Here is a 12,663-nt window from a genome sequence, read left to right as displayed (position 1 = left end):
GAATTTAATTGAATGATGAATAAATAACTAATCTCGATGAAAATTTTTAAAGAGTGGATGTAAAGATTTTTAATTGATGCAAATTGCTTGATTGCAAATTGTAAACTGATGGAAAGGCTTTCTCGTGCAGCAAAACTGACTAAGGCTATAAGGCAGGGAAATACATGAACATTTACTTAGAATGATCGAAATAGTTTTGACGAAAGGAAGGAATGCATTAACGTAGATTTAGCTGCTAAAAAAGAATGTATTCAGACTGCCAGCGTAATTCCCCTTCCGCGTAATTTTATATTTGATGTTTTATTTCAAGAAATAGCCTAAATCTTTAAATTTCTAATTACCGTATTTCCTCGCGTATTACTTGACCCCCCCCCTTATTACTAATTTTATTTTTTAAAGATAAAATTAAGCTATTCACATAAGCTATTCATTCCTCTTAAGCTATTCACACAGTACTTAAGAGGAGAATACTATGTGAATAGCTTAATTTCCGAAGGACGCAGTTACAATAATAATGTAACAAATGAAAGGGGTAAATTACAAGTAACTATCACAGTATTGTTTCTTTAACAGAAAACTACATTCCAATAAGAATACACAATAGTATTAACATTAATTAACATTACAATATCTGATAAGATATTTTCATTTCTACTTCCCTACAACTTGAATCTATTTCATTGTTATTGTTATCTCTTCTACACTTTAGGCATCAAATCATTCTAAATAATTATCGAAGAAAAATGTGCATTAGACTCAACGAAACAATAGACTGAATGCTACTTCGCATTTGCTTCGTTGGTCGGTTCTTGTATTAGCTGAAAGTTCAACAGCTAGAAAGGAAAGATTCGCTGTGAAATCCGTAGGGAGTTTGCGAGCGTTTACCTTTATTAAAAATACAAAACCAAACACTACATCTAAGAATCCAGTTTAAAGTATATGAGAGCTCGTTCTTTGAAAGAATTAAGAAAGCAGAAAATTATGGAAAATTAAAAAAAAAATTTCAGAACTAGCCGGTAAAACTGCTAGGGGTGTAAATGTGCATTGGGGAAGAGTACACGAGGAAATACGGTATTTTACTTATTTTCATTCCACCTTCTTAATTTTAAAAATTACACTAATGACTGATTGTACTTGTAAATTTAGACAACGGAACCAAAACTAGTTGAAAAACTATAATTCAGCATTAGAATTACCTATCTATATATATTTAAATTCAAACTGGGCAGGGTCAGCAATGCTCTTCATAGTCGACTTTATTTGTCAAATTTTAATGGAATATTCAGGTTTGTGTTTTATTATGCAAATATTAAACAATATGCATTAAATATATATGTTGCTGATATATTTTTTAAAATTTCTACAATTTGTAATTTCGGATGTATAACTAAAATTGTGTTATTAGTTATTATTAGCTTAAAATTAATAAGACATTGCCATAGTATTTCAATATACTGATTATATATGTTTTACGTTTAATAAAGTTAGTTTAATTTTGCGTTTTTATACTAAATTATATTTAACTGTTTAATTCGTTATTGTTATTCTTTACTGTATTCTTCGCTTGTGTTAAAATTGAGGGTTTAGCAGTATAGTGTCTTATTCAGAATGCTATGATAACCAAGTTGTTAAGACCACTCTATACGCCTTCCTTCAATCATTTTATGCTTTTAGTGAACTGAATATCCATGTGACACCAATCTCCTATTATAAAGCGAATTGCTTTATGATCCATGTACAGTTTTGATGAGGAAGCGGGTATGCATCCCAAAAGGTTTGATTTTAGCAGAAAACGTTCTATAAGTGTTTTTCTCATCGATTAAGACACAAAGTTATGACCTCCTCTCTGTCTTCAATCGAATAATATAATCACTAAGTTGTCAAAGAGCTGAATTTCGTCTTTTTTTCCTTTTTTTAAATTCGCTAGTGGACCGGTAGACAGTGGGTTAGTATTTCTTAATAGTTTTAGACTTGATGACACTACTGTCTGTAAGTTTTAAATGAAAGAACTAAATTAAAATTTCCTATGAAAAACCTACCTGTATACTGATAATTCGAACAGTTCTTTTTGTAGGATTTATTCCCCTCCCCAAACCTATCGAACATCTAAAAATATGTTATTTTTAAAAAAAGATTGTAGACACATTAGGTTAATTGGAAAAGCCAGAGCGATGAAAAGTATGCAGAGTCTTCACCGGGAATCGAACCACGGACCTCTGAAATACCGGCTTAGTGTGCTGACCACTACACCACGAAGGCACTCTAGGAAGGCGGGAGAAATACCTTATAAGATGATGTCAGGAGCATTTTCAATGTACTCACTTTACATAATTTGAGTTGGTAGATTTACTAATTGTACGTACTTAGATATGAGTAAGTAACTTTAGAAATGGAGCTAGACAAAATTGTTTTACTTGTTTTGATGCTGAATTTTGAGAAGGAATATTCAAATTATTTTAATTAACGTTATTTTTATCTTAATAATATCAGTTACATGTTTACACTTTTTATCACTTATTCAGACCATTAAGATATGCGCCGGTAAATGTTAATAATTGTTAATAATTACTGTTTTTATTTATTTTGCATGATTTTAACACATCATTATAAAGTGAAAACTGAAAAATTTATATCATTTATCAGTTATATAAAAAGGGAAATTGCTGGGTACCTTAAATTACTTAATTGGGACAGTAATTTTATTGTAATCACGCTTTTGACATGAATCGTACAGTTTTGATAGATATTATTTGAAAACCGGTTATTGCGTTCCTGTAAAATAAAGAAACTTTAATTTGGGTGAAAAAAAAAGTTTTTTTATACCTTTTATGCAGCTATAATTGTATATTGAACAGAAATAATTCGTTAATTTAAATTTAAAAAAAAAAGGATCATGTTTAAGAATGCTATGATTTTAAGAGTAACCGTGTCTAAAATACTTATTTGGAACGTCACTTTTTTTCGTATTTTGCTTTTGAATTTGAAAGGTATTAGAATTGTGTGCCTTGTCTTCTTAATTATATATTTAAAGATATCGGATTTGTCTGTTTTGTTTCTTTCGTAATCATACGTTCTGAGATAATTTGATTTATCTTGAGAAGAAAATTACCGGTTTAAAAAATTCCTCAAATAAAATGAAAAATAAAAAATCTTATTTGCCTGCCAACTCGAAATCACAACTAAGAATAAATAGTAGTATTGCACCTTGTAATTGTGAAGGAATTTGAAAGATAGCCTGTAAATCCTACTTTTCTGAGCAGGCTTTACATAGCAAATGAAACAAACGTTAAGGCGCTGATTATAAATTTCAGATGTTTCCATCTGCTTCAAGTTTATGCTATCGAAATGTTTTTATACGAAAAGATTTTATACATGCATGAGAATAAAATGAGTTCAAAAATATGCTCTGTTAACGTTTTTGTATGATTTTAGAATTCAGTGCTGGAAGAATCTGAAATCCATGCCTCTTAGGCAGTTTCCAAAATAAAGATAATCACTTTATAATGGCTTTCCTTGAATACACTATTTTTTCGAACATATGATACAAATTTAAAAAAAAATCGCAGAAAATGGGATGCACATTAGAATAGACGGCATTTTACAATTTCAGATTTTTTCGAATTAATAAATATTGCAGATCTCTAAGAAAAATAGGAATACTACTGTTATTAACAAATAAGTGTAATTTTTAGCGTTTTGTTTCCGTCATTAGTATATTTGCTAGATAAAATGTTATTATTTCTATATCATTTATTAATTTATTACTTTAGCATTAAAGTATTTTTTTTCTGTTGGTGGTAATGAAATTAAGGAATGCGCCTTACAGTTGAATAAATACCCTAACTAGTAAAGACACAAAGTTTTAGTGGCTTGCTTAAACTTCTGTCTCTATTCTTTCTATTAAAGCACCTAATATGAAGACTAATAACTTTATGCAGTAAAATAATATTTAAATTTAAGTTTTTAATGCCATATTGTATATTTTTGTTTGATATTTGAAAAACTTATCTTTTCTGTTTCACGAGTCCCACCAGCGGCCGAATGGTAAAATTGCTGAACATTCCGACCTGGGTTCTATTCTAAGTGAACGGGATCGCTGCATGAACGTTTAAATGGTTTCCCCATGCGTCATGTTTGTACGAGCCAGGTTTCCTAAAAAATTCTTCCATGAAGGCATCCCTTCTCTTAGGCAGATAGCACTAGTTTGCTTTGTTATAATTAACTAAACCAAGCCTTCCTGTTTAACAGATGAAGATTTCAAGTTATGACTTTTAATGTTAATTTCATTACAATTTTTCTATAATGCAAGTTTGCCAAATTCTTAATAATGAAGTTGTTATAATTACTGCATTCTTTACCATATAAACATAAGCCAAGAAATATGATAATTTAAGACTGGAATTCTGAAATACATTGCAGTCTAACTGTATACTTTGAAACTTACTTTAAATTAAAGTTTCAAAATATACAGTTTATGAATGAACTTCATAAACAGGTTTCGGTGTACATTTTATTTCTCTCTTATAGATCTGACGAAGCAATAGATTCTTGCTAGTTTGGCATTACCTGCACACAGAAGGATTCACTAAAATATGGGAAGTGCATAATAAATATACACGTAACATTAAGCTATGTATTTGTGATAAAATTTTCAATGTCATAAAATCTTCATTTAATTAAACATGCTATTAATAACTGCACTGAAGTAGAATCCACAGTTACACGGACTGCGAAATGCTAAAATTTTATGCATAGTAAACAAATAGTAGACCAAGCTGGAATTTATATCACCCTAGGTAAAGCGTATTAATATATATTAACATGATTAGTCAAATCTTCAACATCGGGCAAATTCGTATAACGCTGTTTTGCAAGGTCTTAGATTAAAAGAAAATATCTCTGAGACTGGCATCACAATGTTAATACTTGCAAAGCACGTTTCAAAGTTTCGTATCTTTTATAAATTAGTGTAATTCGCTTTGCTGTTTTGATGAATTGTATTTGTAATGGCAGAATACTGTTTATGAGCTGGGATGACCAAAACTGTATAAACTAATATAGTATATAGAATTACAAAATGTATAAAATAATATTCATAGGTTGGTTACGAAGCTGTTATTGCATGGTAAGCAGTGCAGTACACTTTTTATGTTACTAATAAAGCAACATTTGTTAATATCATATGATTCATAAGTATGGGGGCCCACCAGCGGCCGAGCGGTAAAGACGCTGAACACTGGTAGTTCGGTCCGAGGTTCGAATCCCGCGAACGGGCTGGCTGCATGGGCGTTTTCGTGGTTTTCCCCATGTGTAACGTGTATACGAGCCAGTTTCCCTTAGAAAGTCCTCCACGAAAGGCATCCCTCCCCTTAGGCAGATAGCCCTAGTGTGCTTTGCCATAATTGAATACACCACCACACCACCATAAGTATGTAATCGCAGAATCTGAAAAATATTTCTGTTAAAAATCTCTGTGTATCCGTTAATGTACAAAACATTTTTATTTCTGTAAATACTTCTTCAATCTTTTATACTCAGTTTTAATCGGCGTAACTTTGGATTTGAGTGGAAATTTTAATATGCATGAAATGATTTGTACGTTGAAGAGAAATGTTGGTGACATAGCTGTTAATGATAAGTTTGATGCATAATGGTAATTGCTGTAATGCTCTATTTTAATATTTATTTATTTTCTTGAACGAAAAAGTGTCATGCATCACTGATAAACTTTGAATAAACGCTCCCAGTTGTAAAAACACTTTCCATTTTTGTTGACATTAAGGTAAGAAGAGAAGCAGCGACAGCAAATCTAGCGAAAGAAGAGAAGAGCGACTACGACATATCCAAGATAAAATATGGGTTTGGAATGATTTAGTTTCAGTTCATATTTAATCCCTTTAATTAATAAAAAGTTTCGGTTTAAATAGAAATCATTGTTAACTGAAGCCCTTATGTAAGAGCATATGTCGTGAGCTTTATATAAAAAATCATATGACATAGAATAATCTTTAAATGATGCACTCTGAAGAGATATAGTATAAGTGGTTAGTAGGTTTAGGCTAGAAATCAGAAATGCGCAAATTAAGATAAATATTTATGGGACTGCAGCAAATTAAATTTAGAAAGTTTCTGCGCACATTTTTTAGCTTATATACCTTTTCATAATGAGCTGGTAGTATGCAAACTCCCATTATTAAAATTTCAAATTTAAATAAAATTTTCATATGATAAATAAAGCAATAATTAGTATAAAATTTATAGTTTTTGCTAGTATAACTATTTGACAAAGCTAAAATGTCAATAAATAAATAAATAAAAATCTGAAAGCTTTCAGATTTTATATTACAGTGAATTTTAATTAAGTGTAAAACAAAACTAAAATGTCAATAAATAAATAAATAAAAATCTGAAGGCTTTCAGATTTTATATTACAGTGAATTTTAGTTAAGTGTAAATGAACATTTCCAATTAAGTAATCTTTTAAACCTCATAATTGTATAAAATTTGTAATTAGATTTCAGTGGCAGTCATATTTCTGTGGTATATTTTACGTTATAATGAACGATTATTACATTGCAAAACAAAAAGAAGAAATAATTAATTTATGGGCGTTTAAAATTCGTTTGTTGTTAAATTATTCCTTATTAATATTTTAGATGAATATATTTTTATTTCGTCAATAGTTTTGGGTAGGGGTGCAATTAATTTACTAATAAAAGCCTTGAGTTAGAATAACAATGCACGATCTTTTTCCCCTTTTCCTCTTATATATATATATATATATGCACGAATTTGTTTATGTTATAATTTGTTAAAAGTAGCAAACTTTCCTTCGATGCGAAGCGAACCCATTTTAGTTTTGAACTTAATGATGCATTTCTTCGCTTTCTTTTAAACTGCTTTTGAAATGAAAAGGGCTGAAATTGTTATATGCAATTATATGCAATCCATTTTAAATCTAATAATTTCTTAAATAATTTGAGAATGAAACCATGTGTATAATGCTTACATTAAAAGTAACGGTTGTATTTTCTTTATTTATAAGAAAATACACCCGTTACTAAGTACTAAAAATCCTTTCAACATTATTATAATAAGTCTCTACATAATTTAAACTATAAGCAAAATATGAGCATAACTTCTTTAATGAGGAATTTAGATTTCAACATTATCACTAATAGACCTAAAATATTATAAGGAAGTTTTGTGTGTTTAAAAGCAAATTAATTTATATTTCATGGTATATGTTCTTTTAGAGTACAAAGCAATGTGTTAAAAAAACAGACAGTTCTTTAAGAACCGCTTAACGATCAAATCAAAACTTACACAAACGATCTGGATTTTTGCCAGTATAAAATTAATTTCTCCATTTAACTGGATTCTGCTCAAATGTATCTAGAAAGTGATAAAAATATTAATGGTAAGAACTTAATAATAAATCTATGAGTTGTAGCACAGAAAAAAGCAGACCATTTCACATATGTGAAAAAATGCGTATCAGCTTTGTACGCATAAAAGGAAATTGATGTGATTATAATGAACTGGTAGTATGCCAACTTCTATCATTAAAATTTCAAATTTAAATAAAATTTTCATATTATAAATAAAGCCCACCAGCGCCGAACAGTAAAGAAGCTGAACACTGGTAGTTCGGTCCGAGGTTCAAATCCCGCGAACGGGCTGGCTGCATGGGCGTTTTCGTGGTTTTTCCCATGTGTAGCGTATATACGAGCCAGTTTCCCTTAAAAGTCCTCCACGAAGGCATCCCTTCCTTTAGGCAGATAGCCCTCGTGTGCTTTACCATAATCAAATAATCCAATCCAATCTATATCATAAATAAAGCAATAATTAGTATAAAATTTATAGTTTTCGCTAGTATAACTATTTCACAAAACCAAAATGTCAATAAATAAATAAATAAAAATCTGAAAGCTTTCAGATTTTATATTGCGCCCAAAGAGGCGGTTTTTAATGTTTTATGTGTTATCTTTATTTATTAAATATCATGTACTTCGCACTTAAGCCGTAAAATTCACTTCAACAGCAGTATCACAAAATATTAAAAAAAATCACATCTTTAGAATTTCCGATACACAATCTCTCGCGCTGAAAATATTTTTTTTTTTTTTTTTTAAATTTTCCGTGCAGTTTCGCCATTGCTCACTTTGAAATCATTGAGATTGTTAATCAAACATTTGTTACGTTTTACAATATGTGAGATAGATATTAAAACAAATTCCAGATTGGAACTTCCAGATGTCCATATTCGAGTGGTAGACTACGTTATTCAAAATTAATATTCCTGTAAAACTACCTAATGAACTGTGCTCATTATGTTATACTATTAATCAACAATATGTTATTCTTTTTGTTTCAATTAAAACTAAAACAAATTTCTATAAGGGACAATTAAGAAAATGCGACAGTAAATTCAAGTACATTATGAGTTAGAAGTTTAGAAAAATATTCAGTTTTCAGACATTACATGCAAAATAAAATTGTCTTTAAAATATCATTTTGAGTAATACAAGATTTGTTTAATCTTTTTATCAATTTTATGGTTGTTTTAAATTTATTAAACTTTATGTCTATTAAAAATTGCCTAAACACTGAGCCTAAAGGATAATTTGTTGCTATAGAAATTTTAAAATGCAATTTTGTTAAATATTTCATAAAAATACATGAAAGGAAATGCAATGAAAAGAAATATATACATAAGTTTTATAAAATGCTTAAAAATATGAAAATATTTTAGCTTATATTTCTTTTTTCCCCTTAGTGTTCCTTTTAAGCAGTTTAATATTATCAGAATTCTTTTCAATACCTGTTACATTAGCATTTATTTAAAAGATGTTAATATCATTTTGTAAAAGTTGAATTATGTGCAGTATTAGGTGCTACAAGTAAGTGCATTAAGACATCATTATTCACTCTTTCGCAATTTAATGCTTAACATGTTCTGATACAGATAGTTTAAAAAACTGATGCAGAGAAATTTGTTACTGTAAGCATTTTGTATTTTTACATAAATGATAAAATTAACTGTAAATGCATTTTAAATAAAACATCCATGGGTGTCGTAATTTATTATTTAAGAAGAAGGAATTTCATGAAGTTCCTGAATCATTTATCTCAGCAATCATCATATCCAACAGTTTCATGACCCACTGAATGAATGCTTGAATTCGGGAACATTTAATGAAATCGATACTATAAAGGAGTCTCCAAAAATACACTCTAGTATCTTATAAAATAATAAAACTTACATAACATTTTAAAATTCAAAGGTTTTTTTTCTGTTTAATAATCTGAAACAACAACTATACCTTCTCCACTCTATACCAACACTTTTGTATCAACCAACCCGAACTGGTCCTTACCATCTTCCAAACAGGAGCAAGTTTGCTAAAACTTGAAAACTGTCCCACCATGTTCCCTAAGCATCTCCGGTTATCGCATGCTGCGTTGGAGATGGTATGTATTGATTCTATCTAGAAATAAGTTAAGATAAGCAGTAAATAGAAGTCTCAAGCACTTACCCAGGAGTTCTTGTTTCACGGGACCCTTCCTTGGTATCCGGATAAAGAAGAGTGTAGCGACCGGGGGGAACGGATCTGCGGATTTGGTTTCCCAAGCACGGTCGGCCGGCGCCGAGCCAGCGGCGAAAAGGGAGAAGCTAAAATAGGGTTACCGAGGGCTTTCCCCAGTCGCCAAATGAAGTCGCCAATTTTTCACACTCCACTCTTATATCAAGTACTTAAGCCCCATGCGGTAGTTCCTGCATAAGAACGTGAGATGTTTTGGAAATGTAGAAAAGTCTGGAACTGGGGAATCATTAATTAACTTAAATATTTTAGCTCAGCATTACAAAAATAATCTGCTACGAATTTAGTAAGATAATTTTGAGTTAATAAAAATACCGAATTAAATGAAATAATTCGCAGTGTAATATAATTTTATAACTCTCATTAGTTGCTTTACTCTCCATTGCTATCTGCTTATACCGATAAAGGAAGAGAAAAACGCAATCTTGACATTTAGTAATTCTAGACATGTATTCCTTTTGTTCTCTTTTAAAAACTTCCGAGTTTTTAATATAATTTAAATACAAAATTTGTTTTTCTTTATCTTTGATAGATAATATAGTCTATACATGGAATAAAAATAATTTTTATTCCATTTTAGATTATATAATAGCCATTTTACATAGTTTCCGAAGCAAATCTTAGCTAAACACAATAACATATAGTTAATATGCATTAGGTGGAAACGGATTTAAGTTTAAAGCCCTGAAAAAATACATTGTAGAGTCATTAGCTTATCTAAGGCTGGAGACGTGAGAAATGGTTACTGTCCTCGCTGTGATTCGAACTCTGGACCTCTAGAATATGCATCGAGTGAGGCTCCAGTTACACCACGAGGGAATGTGGAAAGGAGGAAAAAAACGGCTTATAATACGATACGCATTTTCGTCAGTAATACAGGGAAGTACCAAAAAATACTGTGGCCCTATTTGGATACTTAAAAGCATATGGAGAATTTAAAAGACAAAAATTCACGAATCCATTAACTAACACTTGAACAGTATAAAGTCTCTTATCTTGAATAGCGTAATATATAGCATAAAGGCTCATATATTCCAAATTTGGGAACTGAAACTATACATAATTTTATAATGTACTCAAAAGATTAAATATACGTTTTAAAAAGTTCTTACATATATTATGGAATGTGCATTTGTTTTGGTGGGCACAAGCTCTAAGAATGGCAGTTCATCGTTATAAATATCTGTTTGGAATGGCTGTGTCATTATCATCACTGTATTGAAGCTGGATCTTTTCGTAACAGTACCTTAACTTTTTCCTTCGGCTTTGTAAGTGGTTCAAACCCCTCTTTATCTAGAGGAAAACCATTAAAATATTTCTTTTCCGCTCGAGTAAATGGAAGTTTTGTGGGTTTTTCGAAATAATGATTCAAAGAAAACCTGTTGAATTCTCGAAAAATGTTTCCGGGAAAACTACCATCTTTAAAGCAGTTGGCCCATTCATGATTTGGCGTAATGCATTTGCTCATATGGTTATAAATTATAATATATACTATTGTTTTGTTATGAAAATATGCTGTCATAATTAATTTTATTATTTCAATAATGTAAATATTTTCATGATTACGTCTATCCAATCGAGGATAGGGAATTAAAAAATAGCTACTTTTTAAATATGAACGTATCATAATGCGGGAATCTAGAATCGTGTATTACCATGGATAAGGCATAAAACAGAATTTTTATTTTCAGTCACAACTGTAATTGATATAAAGAAATAACGCAGCTTTTTTTTTTTTTTTTTTTTTTCCAAAAATTCCGAAAATTTTCTTGAATATGGCAAAAGCCTTTCATAATTACGGTTAGTGCGGTACTGTTATTTTATTATATATTGAAACGCAAGAATTATTTTAATTTTATTTATTTAAAACTGAAGTTACTTACCCTAAAGACAAGAGAAATAGTTTTCATCATAAGTATAAAATATTAGTTACTAAGGAAGAGAACACCTTAATTTATTGTTTAAGCTCTATACGACTGCGTTCAGCTTTGATGTGGCTTCAGATTACATTGAGAACTACAGCAGAAAAGTATAATAAACAAACTAATAGCAGCAATTTCATAAAGTAATTTTCATAGAATGCTAATGTTTCGTACATTTTCTTTGTTTCTTATTATTCTAAAATGTAAAGACTCTCGCTTTAAAAAACTGTACCTGAGTTTCATAGTGAGTCAGCTACTTAACGATTTAGGCATGCAAAGATATCTGGTATAATAATGATCCCTGAAGGCCGTACAGAAACTAAGAATTTACATAAGAAATGAGTTTGTGGTTTTTCTGTGATTTAACTTTATTAGTTTACATGATATCCTATTCTTTTCTCAGAAGCAATAAAAAGAATGCTTTTTGTTTATTGTTTTTACTGTACTTGTTTGCTATTTGTTTATAAATGGGTATTAGCTTCGATAATTTAATACTGAACAACATATCAATTTCTTTGGCGACAGATTTGGGTAATGTTTAAAAGAACTATAAAAACACATCTTGGTATAAGAGATATCTAACAATCCTGTCGCTAAACTCATGTGGGACATGTAACGTTTAGAGAAATATACATTATTTTAGTGGAAAATAATAATGTTTAAAAAACTGAATTTTTGCCAGTTACTGAGATTAGTATATTGTAATGATCCTACGACATCAGTAACAGTACAAAATAAATCTTCCTGAATTATCATATATATACATACAATGCGTAGTACGCCAAATGTGTAAACGACTGAAAATATATTGTTGGTATGACGCCAAATGCAAGAATCTGTAAAAATATTATTTCAAGAAAAATGTATTTGAAACTTTGTCATGTGTTCAGAGACAAATAAATTACTGATCTTTCTTTTAAAAAATTTCTAATTTTCAGCTCATATGAGCATCTCTTTTGCTTAAATTTGTGTATAATATTAATCTTTTTAAACTTCTAGAAACTCAGACGTATATATAGCACATATAAATGCATATAATAAAATTTATGAACCATAAATCTCCTACGATACAGAATCATAATATTTTTAACCATTTCTCTCATCTGTTCCTGCTAGTATTTGCTGTGAACCTAATA

At 30.0% G+C, this 12,663-nt stretch overlaps 1 protein-coding gene across 2 annotated transcripts in view; it reads right to left on the bottom strand.

Moving 5' to 3' along the window:
- The window catches only part of LOC118190972 (sodium/potassium/calcium exchanger Nckx30C-like), a 206,838-nt gene extending 197,084 nt beyond the window's left edge, over nucleotides 1-9,754 (bottom strand). Inside the window, exon 1 of one of the 2 annotated variants that reach the window (XM_035361770.2) lies at nucleotides 9,540-9,754. The gene's annotated coding sequence lies outside the window, so the exon portion shown is untranslated. The remainder of the gene's footprint in view (nucleotides 1-9,539) is intronic. The other variant, XM_035361764.2, reaches the window with a different exon arrangement.
- Between the last annotated feature and the right edge of the window lie 2,909 nt (nucleotides 9,755-12,663).

This window comes from Stegodyphus dumicola, chromosome 2 (genome assembly GCF_044657685.1).
Source record: "Stegodyphus dumicola isolate Sdum_Otavi_A_Nest chromosome 2, ASM4465768v1".
Taxonomy (NCBI): Eukaryota; Metazoa; Arthropoda; class Arachnida; order Araneae; family Eresidae; genus Stegodyphus; species Stegodyphus dumicola.
The sequence above is the reverse complement of the archived record's forward strand: the minus strand, read 5'-3'. Positions and strand labels throughout refer to the sequence as shown.